The following is a 20557-nucleotide window of genomic DNA, read 5'->3' as shown; positions in this document are numbered from 1 at the left end:
GGGAGCCTGGCTTGCAACTTGAAAATTGTTTACAAGAAATAAACTTTTGAAATAGAGGTAAGGAAAATCAATATGGCAAATTTGGAATTACTATGAAAAAAAATTCATAATTGAAATTGTCCAGAGATGGCACAGGTTGTCTTGAGAAACACAAGCTCCCAGAAATAGGGAAGTTCATCTAGGCAGGGTATATGACAATCGGTTACAATTAAAACAAATGAAATTTAATTCCATTATTTTTTGGATAAGCTTAAGTGACATTTTACCACTAATCTAGCTAGGATATGCCTCTTTCTTCTGTGTACAAATGTGTTTTAATATTTGTTAGTTTTTATTAAATAAAATAAATACATAGATAAGAACACATTAAATTTAGGTTTCAAAAGTCCTAGGGTGTCAGCAGATATTTAAACTAGCTTGAGCATCACAAGTCTGCTAAAGCTGATAGTGTATACTACTCATCTCTGCCAATGGCTTTTTGAAAAGCCCTTATTACTTTGATAGTAAAAGTTAATATGTGAATATATTCTACTTACAAAAAGTTTAGTTAATGCATAGTAGGATACTTTATTTTTATTATTTCTTTTTGGGCACTTACTCTGCTTCCAAAGTTTCCTTATCAAACTACGATATAAACATTTTTGTACATACTGCTTTGCTTAGCTCTCTTACTGTGTCTCTCGAATAATGTGAGATTGCTGTGTTGAAGCACATGCGCATCAATGAGGTAACTTCCTGAGAGGCCGTATCAATTTACAGTCCCATCAACAATGCATGAGAGAATCCTGGATTGTTTAATATTCTCGTATAACATATAACTACATCCTTAATATGATGAAGAAAATAAAATGTAAACTCCTGTCTTCTGAGATGCTTAAATCAGGAAAACTTAACATATGTAAAAGAAATATCGGATGGTATATGCCACAAAATATAATTGTGGAGATGTGTCCATGTATGTATTATGTGACTTATACAATGTGATTGAAATGTTGTCAATCAAATGTTTATAAATCAATTTATATGAATGTGTTTCACATTTCTTTCAATCTTTCAGGCATTGATTTATTTTGCTTTGTTGTGATCATGCTATATTCCAATTATCTTCTCCTATTTTTTTTTTTTTTTTTTTTTTTTTTTTTTTTTTCCTTTTTTTCCATTTTTTTTTTCTTTTTTTTTTTTTTTTTTTTTTGAGACAGAGTCTCTTGCTTTGTTGCCCAGGCTGGAGTGCAATGGCACGATCTCGGCTCACTGCAACCTCCGCCTCCCAGGTTCACACCATTCTCTCTCCTCAGCCTCCTGAGTAGCTGGGCCTACAGGTGCCCGCCATCACGCCTGCTAATTTTTTGTATTTTCAGTACAGATGGGGTTTCACTGTGTTAGCCAGGATGGCCTGGATCTCCTGACCTTGTGACCGCCCCACCTCGGCCTCCCAAAGTTCTGGGATTACAGGCGTGAGCCACCACGCCCGGCCCTTCTCCTTTTCTTTATACAGTATCATTAATAATTTTTCATCTCACTACAAATTTCTAACAAACATCATGTATGAGAATAGCTACATAACATTCCTTTAATGAGATGTGTTTAACCATTCCCCTTTGATTGTCTTCAGTTTTTCCTATTATTAATAAAGCTTTGACGAATATTTTTGGTGAGCCATTCCCCTCCCCAATTTAACATTATTTCCATAACATACAGTTCTAGACTGAAATTGCCAACTGAGTCAACAGGAATAATCATTGTAAGAGTTTGATAAATACGCTACACTGCTCTTGGCAGTTGAGCCAATGAATATCAATTCTGCCAGAATTGTTATCTTAATAACTTTTTTAAAGTTTGCTAATGTGATGCTATCTCATGCTATTTTAAATCAATGTTTATTTTTAGCAGGCATGAACATTGCACATACCTTTCTTTTGTCTATAGAAAATTATCCTTTTAATTAATTTCTCAACCTTGGCTATTAATGGACATTTATTTGCTGTGGAAGGCTGTCGTGTGTGTTCACATTATTTGGCAGCATTCTACCCTTTACAGGGTCTCTGACTTGTAATAACCAAAAAATGTCTTCACAAACATTGCCAATTATCCCATGGGGGACAAATCAGACCCTCTGAAGGAATTTTTTAAAGCAAATACGTTTTTAAAATGTAGTAAACTACCAATTTAGTTGATCTGTTGTGGAAGTTTAGATGTTTGTATCTAAAGTGAGAAAACTTCATTCTTAAGTGTGAAATACTGCAAGTGAAGACAGCCCCAAATGTGAAGAGGCTCATTGAGGTCAATTCAGAAAGTGTCCTGATAGTGCCAAAGCTGAACATTAGGGAAATAGAGGCTCAGGAAATTTAATTCAAATGCCCAAGCTCACTATCCAAGAAGATGAAACCAGCACTTTTGTCCTCCAGGCTTCAGATTTTTTCATAACCCCAACCTATTGCTCATGCCACCCCTGCTCCCTGAATTATAATTCAGCTGGGTCCATCTCCTTTAAGAAACATTTTTCAGAAAATCCACCTGATTTCTACCAGTCCCCGAGAATACACCTATATTAGCATGGAGTTCTTCAGGTAATGTTTGACGTTTAAATGATTGTCACTTATACTCTAGCCTTGATCCTAATGACTTGAAAACTCTTGAAAGGTGCTTGGATAAAGGCCTCTGACCACAAAGGACATCCATAAAATACTATCAATTAAGTCAGCTTCAATAACATTTTGGGTTTTTTGTTGTTGTTGCTAGGATTGTGATGGCTCCTTAAATTGGCCAAGTAGTGCGGGCCCCTTATAAAAAGAGGGAAATGAATTTTGGCCAGTAGTTGGAAACTGGAAAATGTGAGCAAAATCTATTTTCAAACAGATTTAATAAAAATGAGAGATGGGAAAATGGATTGCCGAATTAGAAAGTGAAGGAAGGAGCAGGGACCTGACAAGCCAAGTGAAAATGTAATATGCTGAAGGGAAGACAACAGGGAGGTAAGTACTGGATAATAGTACAAGCAGCAACCATTGTTTGGTCTATAGTAAAACCATTATTATTTCTACGGCTTGTAAATTATAAACTCCATGTTGTTTACTATTGTATCCCTGGTGCTTAGTGGAAAGACTTGTATATTAAATACAGAATAATTATTGAAATGATTGAATGACTGCCTGGACCTGGCTTCTTGAAAGTCACTTCTTTTGTTGCAGCAGGGAATCGGATCCTGTCGTTTACATGTGGGTGCCGAAGAATGAAAAATTCCTAGCTGCATTTAAGCTTGCATTGAATATCTACAGCTGGTTTGGTAGTCCTAGTCCTACTGAAGGTAGAGCATGAATGCAAACAAAATATAAGAAATAGTTCCTAGCTTGAAGGGCCTGATAATTTTATTGAAAAGATGAGATAGAAAATAGCTACCATCTTTAAGGAGTTGTTTAGGGAGGTCTAGCTGGTCATCCATAATCAAAAAATGTTGAGAGGTCAAAAGCTACAACGCATTCATAATTTGTCAATAAATAGGGGTCTTTCTCCTCAGTCTTCTCATCTTCTTTAAGGTAACCCTGCCTTAAAGAAACTAAGTTGAGAATGGCTTCAAAAGCTATGGTGACGCTAGTTGTACAAGTGAAAAACAGAAAACGTAAAACCATGCACTATGCAAACGGATGCTAAGTTGCTCTTTGTAAGGCACTATATATTAGATATTATAAAAGACAAAAGAACCAGTAGGATATGATTTCTACTTTCAGCGGAAGTTAGAGTCTAATCAATACTTTTGATTAACCTCAAGAAGTAGCATACAAAGAACTTTTTACAGCTGAGATAAACTTGGGTTAGAATTGCAGCTCTGCCAATATGTGATCTTGAGCATATCACAAACTTACTGATTCTCACTTTCCCCATTTGTAAAGTGGTATTAACAATTTCTCCTTCATAGGCTTCTCATAACAATAAAATGAGACAATGCACATGTACAGTGTCTGGACACAGCATTCTTTAATAAGGGCTAAGTGTTGCCTATTTAGACACTAAAGCTTTTTGAAAGTTATTCAACACAGTAAGTTAAACATTAAATAAACATAGTTTATCTAAAATTATGGTATTGGTTAAAATGGAAAACTATTTAAAAATACAATTTGAAATAAAAAAACATTAGTCATCAGGGAGCTTCCACAGTTACTAGGCAGTTATGAGTTACCTGCCCAAGGGAAGGAATTGAAAAACTGATCCTAGGAAATAATGGAGCATTTTTGAAAGGAGTGTTACTATGTTCAGATTTATAAAAGGTGGGAGAAAAATCAAAATTGCAAATGCAGTTAAAGGAAGATTAATTATTTTATATTTATCTCAGAGCAAAGGACCAAACTGGGGAATGTGTGTTAACCACGGTAATCACCTTGCAATCTAATCAGGAAAGGATTTGGGGTATTGTAAAATCAGTGCAGTCTTCATCTTGGGGCCCAAGGCAGTGCTGGATTAGGTTTCAAAGGGACAGATGTATAACGAGAAGCACTGTTATTACTGCAAAGCCATGGTTAGAGTCTAGAAGGAATACTTTTACTATATTGATCACCTCTGGACAAAAAAGATATTACTGCCCCAAAGAGGGGGCACGATGTCACAGCAAAGCACCAATTCCACTTGATCTCAAGAAAGTAAATTTATAGGAGGAAAGGGTGAAAACAAACAGCTCAGTCACACTTGGGAAAAATATTTAAATAATTAAATATCAAGATAATTAAATATCAAGATAAATCATAATGTGTTAAATGTAAAAAAGGAAGACACATTAGTGAGCAAGGAATTTAAATACATGGCCCTTCTCTGCTAAGAGTATTCAAATAAAAAAGGAAGATGAAAGGGAACCCAATTTCTAGTTAAAAAATAATTATAGGCCAAGAAGACAATTCGTTTTCAAAGAATACTAAAGATTCACATAAAAAGAATCCCCCAAGACAGAGAAAAAAAGAATAGCATAGATTCTCAAGTAGGCTTGAGAGGTAAGGAGTTTTATATCCTTTCACCTTCCAAATACATATGCTACAGTTAGATTTTAAACAGATTTAAAAATGAGACAAATATAAAACACAAATTGACAACTTAGGAACAACTTTCAGATTTACAGTTAAAATAAACTATACTTTTCATACATTTTTAGAGATATAGGTCTAGGTCAAATTTGGAACTTCTACCTAAAATCATCTCATTAGCCTTAAAGATCTATCAATTCCATTATTTTTTCAAACATACAAGAATATGATACTGAAAATTAACTGATCAATAAATCCTCAATTTTTGTTACAATTCGTTTTTATTTATCTTGAGTGGAGAGACCTCCTTAAGAAAATAACTGTAAGTGTCTTTCAAGAAATACATTTTTTTAAAAAAAATTGAGCCTGAGTTAGGACTGTTAAGAACAAATGTTACGAAACATCTATCCCATTAATTTCTCACAACATGTGAACGTTGAAATAAAATACAGAATTTTCTGACATTTGCAAGATATTCATGCACCCTTGTAAACAAATATAATTTAGTAGCCTATAAGAAATGGGTTTTCTGCAGTTCAATGCTCTACCACTGAGCTATACCCCTAGACTTCGGGTTTTCTATTTCTATGTAGTCCAGTTTTCTTCTATTGCAGGAGTGGTTCTCAAAATATGGCACCCTGCCTGGAGAACAGAGTCTCATTGATGACTGCAAAGTGATCCAAAATGTCTGTAGGGCCTTGTTTTACAATATGACATCTTTTAAAAAATATTTCTATAGGTTTTTGGGAGACAGGTGGTATTTGGTTTCATGAGTAAGTTCTTTAGTGGTGATTTGTGAGATTTTGGTGCACCCATCACCTGAGTAGTATACATCTTATGTATGAACTCATTTCCATTTCTCATATAGTAAAACTAAGGGAACTATGAAGTCTCCACATTTGTTGATGTTCCTTGTTATTACCAAGTTCTTTATTCAGTGGGAAAGTTTAAATTTGTGAATGCAGTTAAAAGGAGTTTGTCTAGCTAAGGTCTTCAATATTTAGGAACCAATGTACCACACACACTTCATAAACACAAAAGTAGAGAAAAACCTTAAATTAATCCCTTTCTGTTATGTTCCTCCTTGATATTTGGGCTCTTTCCTTGATGAACTAACCTTCCAGTGTTGCTGCTATCCTGACCACTCTCCTAATGCCCCGAACCTAGGGCTATAGTTCTCTGAGTTGGTTTACTCCATTATTGCTAGGAGTGAGCCAGAATGTTTCCAGGAAAATGGTGCTTGGAGGCTTTGAGGACCAGAGAATCCCCTATGTCAGATAACACTGTAAAGGCACGTTCAATGCCAAATTATACGAAAGAAACACATTTGCAATCAGAAAATCTAGACAGAAGCTGTTTTTTCTCTATGTATTTAAATATTGTGTTTTTAAATTTAATGTTGTTTCCATATTGAAGTGCATTTACAAAGGAGGCACTGCAATTGTTTTGTGCTTGGGGCTCCAGAGGCCTTAATCCTGCCTTGGCTAAGGACACAAAGGGCAGGATTCTTAGTCAGTTATGTCACAGGTGAAAAATTGGGAGTTGTCTGCATGGATTTTATGCTTCTTTCAGCTGTTCAGAAATGCAACCCTCAAATTATTCTCTGCCGTAAGTCTTAGCTATAGGTGATTAAAAATAGACAGGGAGGAGGAAAGGATATAGTTGCAGTTTGCAGGACATAAAAAAATGCACATGCTGCTAAATTGTGCAAGCCACGGAGAACACTTCTCACAGGTGTTCCACTCCGCAGAGGTTACTCATTTGCCTCCAAGTGCAATCCAAGGTGTTGACTGGAGACTTTAAGGGGCCCTCACCCCTTTCTCTGCATCTTAGATTCCTGGAGATACCAATACTTACCTGAGCTCAGAGGCAACCTCGACAACCACGCTGTCCCAACTCTGAAGTGCATGGCACTGGCAGCTGGGTGTTTTTCTCATGGAAGATTTTTGCCTCTGGAATTTCCTGCTTGTCCCAGTCTGCCAGAGCTCCATCTTACTGACCTTCAGGGACTCGTGAAAGACTTGTTTTCAACATAACCTTTATTGATGAGACGAGACCTTAAGAGCATAATTTTGGGAAAGATAATTTAAGCAATTATCATAGCTCATGTTCTTTTGGGTTAAAATGATTGAATTGTGGTGCTGTCCTTCTGTAGCAACTTCAAATAAGTTACAGTTTTAAGAATAAACACACCAGTAAGCGTCTGTCCTTAGTATTGAGACTGCCGACCTGGATATGAAGATATTGGGATTCTAAAAATAGAAAAAACTGTAAGTCAGATTTATGCCCTTTCTCACGCTGGTACCTCAGATGTGCTGGTGCTTGCAATAACCCTACATTCCAAGGTGGGTTATAAACACAGCCTGCTCGTTTAGAAAGCTATAGGATGGTGTGGTTGTTTGTCGCATCTCAAGCTCACCCTGGGAGAACAACATTGGCTTTGGCTGGACGTTAAGATATTTATTCTAGACGATTATGCCAATACATTAACAGCTGCAGGATTAATTATTTACGTAGTGAGTGTCAATCATCTGAGACAAGAACCAAAGAAAAATATTTTCAGATCATCTGGTTAAAAAAAAAAAAAAAAAATCTCTGCTATATAACACAGCTCTCTTGTCATTTAGGACTCTCGAACTTCTCCCCAAAGAAGTAATCTCAGAAAACTGCTCTTTTAAAATTATTTTCCCTTTCTTAAGTGTTCTAAGTGCTTTCCCTTTCAGAACCAAGCACCTTGGCCATGTTTGCAGTAATTTTCAGAAGATGCCCTCTACATCAGGGTAACTGATGACAGGTTTTAGTTTTGAAAACTTAAACACGGAAAAGAAATCCGGAGGAAAATGAGCCCCCCGCCCACAACACTTTCAGATCCGCGGCGAGGCTGCGTTGCCTTCTGCGCTCCCGGCCTTCCCAGCTCCGCCAAATATGCCGAGGCTGCTAGCTGTGGTCTGCGAGCCCAGGGGTGGTCAAAGAGAAAAAACAAAGAGTTGGTCTGACGATCTCCAAGAAGAGAGTTTCACTCTGGGTTGACTAATATTGGACGCATCCGCCCCATCGCGGGGCTTGGCATCTCGGCTTTGGGACTTTGGCCATTGCCAAAGATCTCTTCGGGGACGCGAGCCCCCGGGCTGAGGACCGCGGGAGACCCCTGGTCGGGACGGATCCTCCTCTGGTTCGCTGTGCGCGCACGCCTGGAAAGGCGGGATTTAAGGCAGCGATGCTGCGGGAGGCTCTGCAGTGTCAACGAGCCCCCGAACGGTCCCGCCTCATTCCCTCTCTTGTGTGTGCCTCGCAAGTCTCTGCTTGGTAAACCGTCACAGCTTCGGCGCGCGAGAGTGGCGTTGGCAAGTCCAAACCCCGGGGTCCTCGGCCAGGCCAGGGGGGCGGGCGCGCGGGGGGGCCGGGCCGGGCGCGCCCAGCGGGCTCCCGGCACACGCCCCTCACCTGGGCGAGGCCCGGCGCGCAGGCGCTCAGCGCGGGGGCAGCGGCCGGGCGCTTAAGCCCCGCGCGGGCAAGAGTTGGACAGTTCAGGGGCCGTGCCGGGCCGAGCTGTCGCCGGCGCCACCTCCACGGCCGCCACCGCCACCTCCTGGGCTGCAGCAGATCGCGAGAGAACGTCTGCGCGAAGCCCCGGTGCAGCCCTGGCGGGACCGCAGCAACCACCCGAGCGTGAGCAACAGCTTCCCGGCTGGAGGAGCCACTGCCCCACGCGCCCGCGGCCCGCGCGCCGAGGTAAGCTGCGGGCGCCCAGCCCAGCCCGGCGCCCCCGGAATGGGCGCCCTCTGCTTGCCTGGCCCCCGCCCGCCTCCGCTTAGCGAGCCTGCACCTGGGCGCGCCGCCCCAGGGAATGGCCGGGGGCCCCCCTCCCAGTAGAGTTTGCACTTGCGGTCCCACTTGTAGAGGAGGGCGCCCAGGCGCCTCTGGCTTCCACGACCTAATTCTAACTCCTGAGAGTCCCTGGAGTTAGGATTAGGTCGTGGAAGCCACAGGAGCAGACTCCTCAGTTCCCCAGGGTAGGCTCCAATTTCCAAGGACGGATGGAGAGGAGAGAGGACGAGGAGAGTGCCCCGCTGTGGTTAGCCGCAGCGCCTCGTCACCTGGGCTGGAAGTTTGGGGTTTGTCTTTCTCTCTATGACCGGCAAATGGTAGTTAGGGGACCGAGGTGTGGGAGGAGGGTAGCGGTCGAAGCTTGGGGTCGTGGGAGAGTTCAGAAGGTCCCCAAAGTTTGCACTTGTTGGAAGCCCTGAGGGGCGGCCTCGGACACTAAGCGCTGGTGAAGGTGTCAGGGAAGGGTGGGAGGACACTGTGGGACTGCGGAAGGGACGAGGAGAAGGGGAGGGGGAGGACCATCTGTTTCGCCACTGTTATGTGCGGGGGCCCGTGGGGAGAAGGGAGAACTGGCAGGACGATGCTTCCCTAGACTCTGGAGGAAAAACAGTTTTTATGGTGAACCTGGATAGGGAGTGCTGTTCTTCAGGGGAAATAAATTGCCAAGAAGTATCCCCCCTCTCCCCACACCCATGAATACAAAATAAACGCAGTTTTGGAATGCGCTCAAAAGTTCTTGGGTTGGGAAACGTCTTCTTTCATTTTCCTACAGAGATGAGGTTTGCATTTCCTTTTGGTTTTGCTTTGCTGAGGAATATCACACCAAGGGGAATGCAAACTTTGTCAAGATGTAGTAGCAAAAGATGTGCCTATAGAAGGAACAAAACATTTGTGTTATAGGGCCCAGCATAAAGCGTGGAAACTGGCAGCTTCCACACGAATCATGAAACGGTAGGAAATGCATTTATCTAATTAACAAGAAGGCTTTTCATAAAGTCAATAAGCTACATCTTAGATAAGTTAAAGGCTTTGGCTTGAAAGAACTCCCTTAAATGTTCCAGGGCCAAATTTCATCGGTTTTCAGAGTCCTTTAATCTTATTTTGATGCCATATGTGCATTGAGTATGTGATGCCCCTTGCCTGTAACAGATAAATGCCTTTAGAATGCAAAATACAGCATTGCAAGTTCTGTTGCTTGAGGTTTTTAAGATGGAAAAAGATGCTTACTTGATCAAAGTGTTGGTTGTTTTTCAGATTCTATATTCCCATAAATTAAATATTTGTGAATTTATAATTTACACTCTTACCTATTTCCAAAAGTGATTTGAGGAAGCTTGGGATAAAAACCACAAACCAAATAGCTGTTCTTGTAGATCTCCTTGACCTCTCTTGGATGCATTAGTAGCAAAATGCTTTGGGGAAGGTGAATTCTCCTAACAAAGGAAAAATTACTGTCCATGTTGGAATCATCTTGGTGATATTAATGTTTTGCAGCATAATTATGTGCTTTGTTTGCAGTATATTATTTTACATTACATAAGTAATGATCTCTTTATAGAAGTTTAATAACCACTAAGTATTATCTATATTGAAAAAAAGTTGATATTTTACAGTATTTTAACAGTATACAGATTCACAGAGCAAAAAGAAAAAACAATGAATTTAATGTATTTTTCTTCAACTGAGGTACAAAGACAACCAAATGGAGGTGTCTCCTCTACAGTCAAATCAGAGAGGGAACTATCATTAGTACTTGTCACCCAAATATGGCCAATTAGTGAGACCTGTCAGCAGCTGGAGGAAAACTCTAAAAAGTGTAACTATTAAATGAGGATCGATCAAAGCACATCAGGTGCCCTCAGCATTCTTTTTCTCAGGCAAGTGACCTGATTCAGAGAAAGAAAAAAAAATCTTTCAAAACAATTCTGAAAGGTGAAATGTCTATATAGACTGATGCTATGTGGAGTTGGGCACCATGAAAAAGACAAGGATCTTAAGTCCTTGGACTGGCCACCCCGCCTCCACTGCCCTTAGACTTTTTTTTTTCCCAGCTGAATTTGAAGATATCATTGCTTGATTTTTAACAGCAACAATTTATATTTAAAAAATTGAGCAATTAACTAACTTCTTACAGGAGTGAGTCTCTGTTCACATAAATAAAGAGCAAAATTTGCTCTGCTGTTCCCATAATATCCTATATGTCTTCAAAGATCTAAAGAACAGGGAGTGTGTGTCTGTCCTAGTTTCCTACCGCTCTTTATGTGCCTCTGGTTTTTATTATAACCCCTCCATGCCATTTCATTATCTCTGTTTTTCCACCCCACTCCCCCCACCCAATTCCTGTCTGTGTCTCCACTGTGTCTCAGTATGGTCTTTTTACCTTTTCTTTTTCTTTCTTTCTGTTTTTAAAAAAATTTGGGGGATTTCTCTTGATCTCTGTGGCATAGATTATAGGTTTTCTCCTTTTTGCTCTTTTGTATGTTACTTTGTATTCAGTTGTTTCTTTTTATTAGTGCTAGATTATTTCTTCCTGAAGTGACATCCTAGCTCTACTCTCCCTCCAAAATTTTATATTTACATTTTGAACCACCTGAGAGATAGCTTTATATCGCTCTCAGGTGCCTCAACTCTACCAGGTCTAAGTTCTAATTAACATCTTTCTCCTAAGTGAACAAGGGTGACTTTGTGTCCATTTTAATATTTCTCCTAGTCATTGATGACCCTCCCAGTATCTTTGCTTTCCGCATAAAATTCACAAAGTCCCACAGACTTCATCTCCACGATGCTTTATGATGCCTGCTTCTACATCTTTCTATTCCCATGGTGGCTATTTTTTTGTCTTCTTATCTCTTTCTAAAGGCTATCACAGTGGCTTCCTGACTCATTTCCCCTCTCCATTCTTTCCCAATTCATTTCACACTCGGTTTTGCAGAATAAGCTTCCCAGAAGAGAACCGAGCTTAATCACTGGCTAGTAAACTTTTCCTTAGTGTCCTACCAAGTGACATATAAACCCCTCCTCAAACAGTGAAGACCCTCTGCAGTCCAGCCTCAAAGTAGTGCTGCATTTTTTTTACTTTGATCTCATTGGTTGGTTGATCCAGTCATTAATTGATTAATTTATTCAGTGAATATTTGAGTGCCTACTACATGACCAGCACAGCGCTAGGTGATAATTTTAAAAGCACCATATGTATTGGCTCCATGATACATTTCAAATATTATTTTTCAATGTTGGAATCTACTATTAAAATATAATCTTAAATGGTTGGAATGGGGTCCTAACAATCCCACTAGCTCCCCCTCCCTACCCTTGGTAGACTTGAGGTGTCATCATAGAGTCCCAAGTCTCCTTGATACAATTTGAGGCTTCTCTAGGCTGAAGGCAGTGTTTCCTTAACACAGCAGGTCTCTGAGCTCTGTGTCGTTGCTTATGTTGTTCCCTCTGCTAGGAAGGGCCCTCTCACTTCCCTACAATCATTTCCACTTGTCAGAGAGTCAGTGCAATTGCTACATGCCTCCTGATCTCCCTCTGCACTCCAGCTTTTGCTCCAGCAAACTGTTATATTTTGCTTGACCTCTTCCCTGTGGACTATGAGTCAGAGTCTTCCTGATATATATATGTGCTTTCTGCATTCTCACCTAAGAGCACTGCACCAGCATTGCCTAACATGGGACCTTCATTTCCTGAAATACACAGCTCAGAGCCTGTCGTATCATAGGGCATCAACAAATAATTTAACTAGTTGGATTGAGTTTTATCCAGTTCTGTAGTCCCAATTTGTGTAATAACTGTTTTTTATTAACACCTCGACATGGTTTTTATAGTAGAACCAGTGCTTCTTAAATTTTAATGTGCATATAAATCATTAAAAAAATCCTATTAAAATGCAGATTCTGGTTGAACAAGTCTAGGATGAAGCCCAGGATTATGCCTTTCTCACAAGCTCCCAGGTGATTTTGAAAGAGGTGATCCTTGAACTGTGCTTTGAAAAGCAAGGCAGTAGATGATGCTTAACAGGTTTTCTAGCAGCCCCTGCCTCTCTGCCTGGAGATTTTCTACAGTTTGTTTTTGCTTCAATATTATTTTCTATTTTGAAAGTACTGTGGGCTTGGATATGCTTTCCGAAGCTGAATGGAAGGTTTGTTTATTCCCTTGTATTTGTACCTCATTTTACTGATACATGATTGCAGTTGCTAGTTCTCCTTACTACATTTTTCTCTGGCCAGTTGCGTTGCTTTGTTAAATATTCCTTCTCATTTCCCTATTATTTGCAGATTGCAGATTGTGGCTGTTCTCCTTTCCCACTCTGCTTTGACTTTTTTTTTTTCTCTCTTTTTTGTCTCTGCTCTCTCTATTTCTTAAAATTCTCTTCAGGTGCCTTGGCTGACTCTATGCCCCACCTGTTTTCCTACTGCTTCCAAAATTTTTCAGCAAAAGGAGCACTGAAATAGGGTGCAGGAGACTCAAGCTCTCCTTATTGCTAGGGTGAGATGTTGGGCACGGCTGTTTCTTTCCTGGGCTCCTGTAGCACTTGTAGATGAAGGGCGTGGGTTACCTCCTGGGTCTACTTAAGCACTAAAATGCCATGTGGGATCTGCACGTGGGGCAGAAGGAGGAGCAGGTTGAGGGGAGGAAACAAAAATCTTCTGATGATGCTGGTGCTGATGTATGCCCCCGTCTGGTGTTCCTGTTTCAGGTTCCTGTTCTAGATAAACAACTTGAACTTTAGTTGTTATTCTAGCACTAATTGAAGAAATATTCCTATTTCTTAAGAAAATGAATATTCCTTGGTATCCTCTAATCCAGTTGTTCTCTCTCCTGGATTCACACTGTAATCACTTCAGGAGCTTTAGAAAAACAGTGATGCTCTTAGCCATCTCTAGCGGGTGGTTTAATATGTCAGTATTTTAAAAATCTTCCCCTTTCCAGCCTGGATGGAGAGCTACCTGGTCTGTAAAGGCAGTGTAGTGTGGTATTTAGGAACACAGCATTTTTCCAGATCAAACCATGGCTTAGCCACTCACCACCAGATTTGAGAGCTTGGGGGCAGGGGTTACTTAACTTCTTTGGCCCTCAATTTCTTCATCTGTGAAATGGCCTGACTTGGTTATAGGATAATGTCTCGGGAGCCAGCAGTAGAGTACTGTGCACACTGTGGTTGTTCAAGAAATGGTAGTAGCTGTTTATCACCATAATCATGCTATTCAAACTTACTGCATTGGTTACGGATCATCTTGCCTTAGCCAAGTTAACACTTTTCTTGCCCCCCTGGTCAGTTTCAAGATATTCAGTACCAGATAATCAGTCTGAAAAGAAATGTATAAGCATATTTTTTAGAAGTCAGTGAAAAAATACGGAAGAAAGCATATATACTAATAAAAAACAATCACCCTTTTGCTTTTGATCTATTTGGTGCCACATCAATTCTATGATCTCATAAATAGCAGAGATGGATTAAAATACATATAAACTAGTACAAAAGATGACCAGGCTTTCATACCTACTTTATGAAAAATGACTTAGTCTTTTAATAAAGACAGTTCTATCATCAACAAATAAAGATTGAAATTCATGGACCTAACAGAGCATTTTATTTTGGAAATAAATATGAATGTACAAAGCATTTGCATTTCTGAGTTTATAATGGGAAATGGAATTTAAAAATAAGAAAAGCACAGAGAGCGAGCGATATCCTGTGCTATGCAGGCTAAAGCTAATCAACTTTTTCTTTTCTTTTTGGCTGAGATTCTGAAATAGCCATTATGTTATTATGTTATCATTATATCAGCAAAACGAAGATTAGATAAATGGACACAAACAATATTAACTGGGGCCCATCTTCCACTTTTTTTTCTGTACACATCTGAAAATAAATAAAAGGTGCTCTGTGATTCCAGTGGGCCTGGCAGAGTTACTCAATCATGATTATCAGAGATTGTTATGCTTATATCCTTTGCATGTGAAAGAACTGTAGATGAGTACGGTTTTTCATTGTTTTCTCTTGGAATAAAAAGTTTCTTTTCTGTATTATTTACTTTAGCATCAAGGAGAATATTTGCAGTTAAATCTTCACCAACAGCCTAATATTTATTTTCCATACTGTGATGTGATGTGTACTTTTTTATAACACAATTAAGAAGACGTGATGAAATTTTAAAAAGTACTTTGAGCTACACTAAGAAAAGGCCCATTGTGAGAGATAATGAGTGAATTCTTCTAAATCTTTGCTTAGTATACCAGTGTTAAAATTGTGTAAAATTCTACAGAGAGCTGTGATTTTTGATGTGTATTCGTTAAAGAGGTCCATCAGACGAATAGTGTAGTAAACAAGGTTTTCATCGCCTGGAGGCCTGGACTCTTGGTTGGCTTACACTGATTTCGAGCCAGGGCTCAGCTTCAAATTCCTCTTAGGCTTAACAGATTCCTATTCCTGTGAAATAGGTTGGTGCAAAAGTAGTTACAGTTTTTGCTCTTTTTATGGCAACCTAATAATAGGTAAGGATATGGTAATGACTACCATTCATTCAAAGACCGTCATTAAATCAGTGTCATTGTATGTTTAGAGTTAAAAGAGATCTTTGTACAAAATCCTCACTGATAAATTAGAAAAATGAGACCCAGAGAATTTAGAATATTTAAAATTTGAGTCTAGGGAAATTAAATATTACAAGTAAGAATAGAAAACTTCCAGCATTAACACTAGCATTTAAGCTTCACAGAGAAATGTGTGGACCCTGTGATTTCCTTAGATTTGATACTTTGGATGTGAAAAAACTTTTTCTCACAGGCTGAAGTAGAAGGTAAAACTTACATGGTATGAAAAATCTAATGCTTAGAATAACAGCACAAAAATGCCATTGTTTGTATACAAATACGCATACTGGTATATAAACACAGCCATTTCAATTTTATACATATGAAATTTTCTTTATTTAAATAAATTAGCCATTGTGCATATTCTTAGACATCTGGAAATGCTGATGATTAAACACATCTTAGTCCCTGCATGTGATGCACTGTTGAAGATGGGAAGTAGCAGAGCTTAAATGTTGAGTTTGGTTCTGGAGTCATACTTTGTGGATGCAAATTTCCGTTCTATTTATTAGTTGTGTGACTTTGACTAAGTTACTTAACCTCTCTGTGCTTTAGTTTACCAAGTCTGAGAGATAATGAAAGAACCTTCCATGGGATTGTCATCAGATAAAATTAGATAATGCACATAGCATACTTCACAAAGTTCTTGGCACCTACACCATACTCATATAGGTAGCCATAATTGTACATTATACAGTTTAATTATTAATATTAAATACCTATAGGTACACTGATTTCTTTGCCAAGATAACTTCTGCAACTCTGACTTTTGAACCTTCAGTTTGAAACTTACTAGGTATTTTTCAATTGTGTATTTTCTGTTTTCTCATCTGCCTTTCCTTGTTTACTTTAAAAGAACAATGAAATGAAAGAGCATAAAAATGTGGAATTCTAAGCACTACAAGGACTTCTGAAAACTTATAACCATATGAAGCACAGGTGCACTTGGGTTCTTGGACTTTTGGAAGTCCAAGTAACTTAACACATAGCTTCTTGTGAATATGCTTTCTGAACTTAGTACACATGTGTAAACCTGGAATGTTTGGAAATGACCCAAGTGAGGGAGTGATCCAGGTAGAGAAGCCAGCTTATGTAAACAGGGTCTGTATAACTAAAGCAGACTCATTTAAGGACAGTCTTTTTTTCAGGCACTAAAATTGTATTAATAGTTGGATAGTCACTTCTCCTGGGTTCATAGGCATTTGTTTTCACATCCAAATTTGATTTTGTAAATTGGAATATAGAAAGAAAAATAATTTGTAAGAGAAAGATATCATTGGCAAACTGTGGGGAGGATTATCAAAGAGCTTAAGTCCATATATACCTCATTACTACATGTGTGGTTCTTAAGGGTCAATCTAACTTTCATAGGAATAAAATCTTCAAGACTCAGAATGAAGAAGGCAAGATTTAGTCCCGTTCCTCTTTTACATAGTCATCTTTTCTCCCATGCTTGTGGTCATCAAGCTGGTTCTAAAGCCATCTCTAGTGTAGTCATTATTGGACTTTAGCATGTGAAAGAAGACCTGGGAACTGGCTGAAGATACAGATTCATGGAATTAACCCTTGAAAGCTCTGACTCACTAGGTCTGAGGTAGGACCCAGTAACTAAGTATCCCAGGTGATTGACAGACCACACTTGGAGAACACTCCTACCTTAAGTTGCTCTGAGAAATCACCCACGTGGAACCCGTCATGTGTGAATTCTGGAGAACCAGTCTGTGCTCTCTCATTGGGTATTCCCTGGCCTTTACCTACAGGTTTTAGTCCATGATGGACTTCCATGCCAGCATGAACCACTGGACGCCTGCTGCAGTATCTATGTGAACTCACTCATGGTATATGGATTCCAGGGCCCAAACATAACCCTACAAAATCTAAAAGAGGTGGTAGGGGGGTGAGGTGCTGGAGCCAGCAATTTTTGGCTACCAAGATGATAATTATGACTACATGGAGTTTCACCTTGGCCTCCATGACTCACAGTCTTTTTGTAACCACATGGATGGCAGTGACCAGATGGATAGTATTGAGACCACTATGGCTATTGAATGTGAGCAGTATCTCTCCCCTTGCAAGTCTGCAGGCTGCTTTTCCCTTCTCTGCATCCTAGGAAAAGCCATTTTTATTCTGTCCTTGTGGTTTTATGGTGAGAAATAGGCTCCTTTCTCTATGGTCCCTTCCTGCCTTCCCTTCTCCATAGCTGCCAAGTGGAGATTGAGATGACTGTGCCAAACGTACAGATGTGATGGTGCACATTCACACTGCTGTTGCCCTGGCAGAGACTTCCTCTTTCAGCCCTTGCAAATCCTTGAAGTCTTTCTTGCCTCACTGCGCATAGCTTTCATAAGCAAGGTTTAAATTTGTTGAGAATTTCACAGGTTTTCAGATCTGTTGTCTTTCTTTTATATTACACTGGAAAATGAACAGTGTAATGTACTCATAACTGGCATGGGTCAAAGGTAGTCTGATCTTTAGGAAAATTTGATTCTTGAGATCACATTTCTGAATTATTAATTATAGCAAGAAAAAATGTTTACTGTGTATGGGTAACAATTCTTCTGAGTCTTCAGTGTGTACTTCTGTAGATCCATTTACAGTTGCAAACTATAGAATTTTTTCATGTTGCTATATGTAATGAACAAAAATGACATTAAAAATTTTGAAGCATCTTGTCATGAATAGCTCTTACTCTGATCATTGATTATTTTAAAATGCAGCAATAGTGTTCTATCCTGTGAAGTAATTCTTTATCTATAAAACTTCAGAGAGTGATTGAGAGGAAGGTGGCATAAAGTGACAGCTTAGCATTTTCGTGTTGTAGGGTCATGTTATGATTGAACTCTACATTCAGCCTGATTCAGCCCTCATAGATGTCAACTTTCTTTTCTTTTTATTTTTTAAGAGACAGGGTCTTGCTCTGTCACCCAGACTGGAGTGCAGTGGTGCAATCATATTTCGCTGTGGCCTCCAACTCCTGGACTCAAGTGACCCTTCCACCTCAGCCTACAAAGTAGCTAGGACTACAGGTGTGCACCACTATGGCCAGCTAATTTGAAAAATACCGTCCAGGTGATGTCTTCCTGCGTTGCACAGGCTGGCCTTGAACTCCTGGCCTCAAGCATTCCTCCTGCCTTGTCCTTCCAAAGCGTTGGGATTACAGGCATGAGCCACTGTGTCTGGTCTCAACTTCTTTCTTTAGCTGTAAGGAAGGGCTCAATGGTAACTGAAGATATTGGTGAAAGGGGTGATTGACAAAATGGTTGACCTACTCAGAAAATGATAAAATCGACCAAATTAAATGTGAGAGGGAACTTTGCATATAGGAGATGTCAGACTTTCCAGATCTTCTTAAGAGGCAAATTACTGGTCACATGGCAAGGTTATCTTCTACCATTAAGGAAAAAATGCAAAATGAAACATCTGAACTGTTGCATAACGCTAATTATGGTGGTAATTTTAGGAGCCCTCCACGGGATGGATTTTTAAGAGTCTGCAGGGCCTGTGTTTAATTGGAAAGGTCATACCACACTAAGGATCTCTCGGTCTAGCCCACTTTTTCTTCTCTCTCAAGCCTTCTTATAACCACAAGAAAGTGTGTGCTAGGATCATGATTTCAGCACTTGTTGAAGCCACTCTAAGCAGCCTCACATGATGAAAGACACAAAGCAGAATCTGTGTGAGTCTCCTGCACCTCCCTGGCTGCTGTTTCTTAACCCCCTTTAGCAAGAGGACAGACAAAGCATGTGCCTCCCCATCTGGTTCTGAATAAGAGAAGGCTTTGAACAGACATGGTAGTTGCCTGCAAACACTTGACGGGATGATATGTGGACAAAGAAGTAGATTCATTTTCTGAAGTTCCAGCAGGCACAACCAGATTCAGTGGGTGGGATCATAGGGAGGCAGATTTCAACTCAGTATGAGAAAGAACTTTCAAACAATTCACTGTCCAGTAATGGTATGACTGCCTTGAAGTTTCATGCTCCCTCTAGCTGAAAATATGTGATGGATGAGAGGATCAGCCACTAGACATAACAGAAGGAATTCTTGCATTGAGTGGAAGCTCAGTTGAGCTCACTGCTACAATCTGTCCCCTTCTTGGCATTATTGATGAAATAATTTGAGGAGTGACTACAGGGAAGAGGGATATGTAAAAAGAAAGGAAGTGAGAGAGGTGTTCCTGAACTCCTTAAAAGATGACAGAACAATTACTTCACCTTTCCCCCCAACTTTTTATTATTTTTCCAACTTTTGAGCACACTGCACTTATTGAACACCTACTATATGCCAAAGCATTATCTCATTTAACAGCAAAAGGCACAGATCCCAGTGTGTTCCCTCTTAGCCAGAATTCAGCAATTGTTTGCTATCCTTCACACAAGGGTCAAGTTCTGTGGTCATCTTCAGTGACTTCTCACAGGTTGTGCTCCTTACCCATCACAGCTGAGCTCAACTCCTTGATAATCTTTTCATGTTTCTGTTTCACTTTTTCTGTGTTTCTTATGGTGCTTGCAATATTCGATTGTAATGATATGTTTGTGTTGGTTTTTCTCACTGGACTGTAAGCTACTTGAGGGCAGACCCCTTGACTTATTTATCAGGTTAATGACTATATAAGTGTCTAGCAGATAGTAAATGCTAATGTTTATTGACTCAATATTTGATTGCTCCTCTCATCACACCACTCCCTCAAAAGAAATACGCATGATGACTTTTATCCTCAACGTTTGAAACTAAAAGGAAAAATACCGGAATATTCTTTGTCTTCTGGACCCTACCTTCCCAATACTACCTTCACATCCTCATTGCTTACCCCACCCATTCTATTTCGGGGATGGAGGGAAAGAATTATGCCAAAAAATCTCCAAAAGTAGAGAAGAGAAAACCAGCTATTATGCAACTCCTTCATCTCCCCAAATAGATGTGTTGTCATTGGCGTCACTAGTGGAAGGATGAGGAGGAAATCCTTCTTCTGCTTTTAACTAGCTGTGTAACCTGTAACTAGTCCTGTGACCACCTCATTTTTTCATTCATGATGATTTTAAGACTCATTCAGTCTTAAATTCTGTAATTCATAATCTCATTTCCCTTCAAAGGTTTTCTGAAGTCCTCTTGTCCTTTTCCTCTGC

At 39.7% G+C, this 20557-nt stretch overlaps 1 protein-coding gene across 6 annotated transcripts in view; it reads left to right on the top strand.

The window, feature by feature from the left end:
- The first annotated feature begins 8350 nt into the window (after positions 1–8350).
- ZNF385B (zinc finger protein 385B) overlaps positions 8351–20557 on the top strand; it is a 422701-nt gene continuing 410494 nt past the window's right edge. For all 6 annotated transcript variants that reach the window (XR_003122125.1, XM_025404509.1, XM_025404502.1 and 3 more), the window contains exon 1: positions 8351–8738. The gene's annotated coding sequence lies outside the window, so the exon portion shown is untranslated. The remainder of the gene's footprint in view (positions 8739–20557) is intronic.

Source organism: Theropithecus gelada, chromosome 12 (assembly GCF_003255815.1).
Source record: "Theropithecus gelada isolate Dixy chromosome 12, Tgel_1.0, whole genome shotgun sequence".
Lineage (NCBI taxonomy): Eukaryota > Metazoa > Chordata > Mammalia > Primates > Cercopithecidae > Theropithecus > Theropithecus gelada.
Note: the sequence above shows the minus strand (reverse complement) of the source record. Positions and strands in the feature narration are given on the sequence as shown.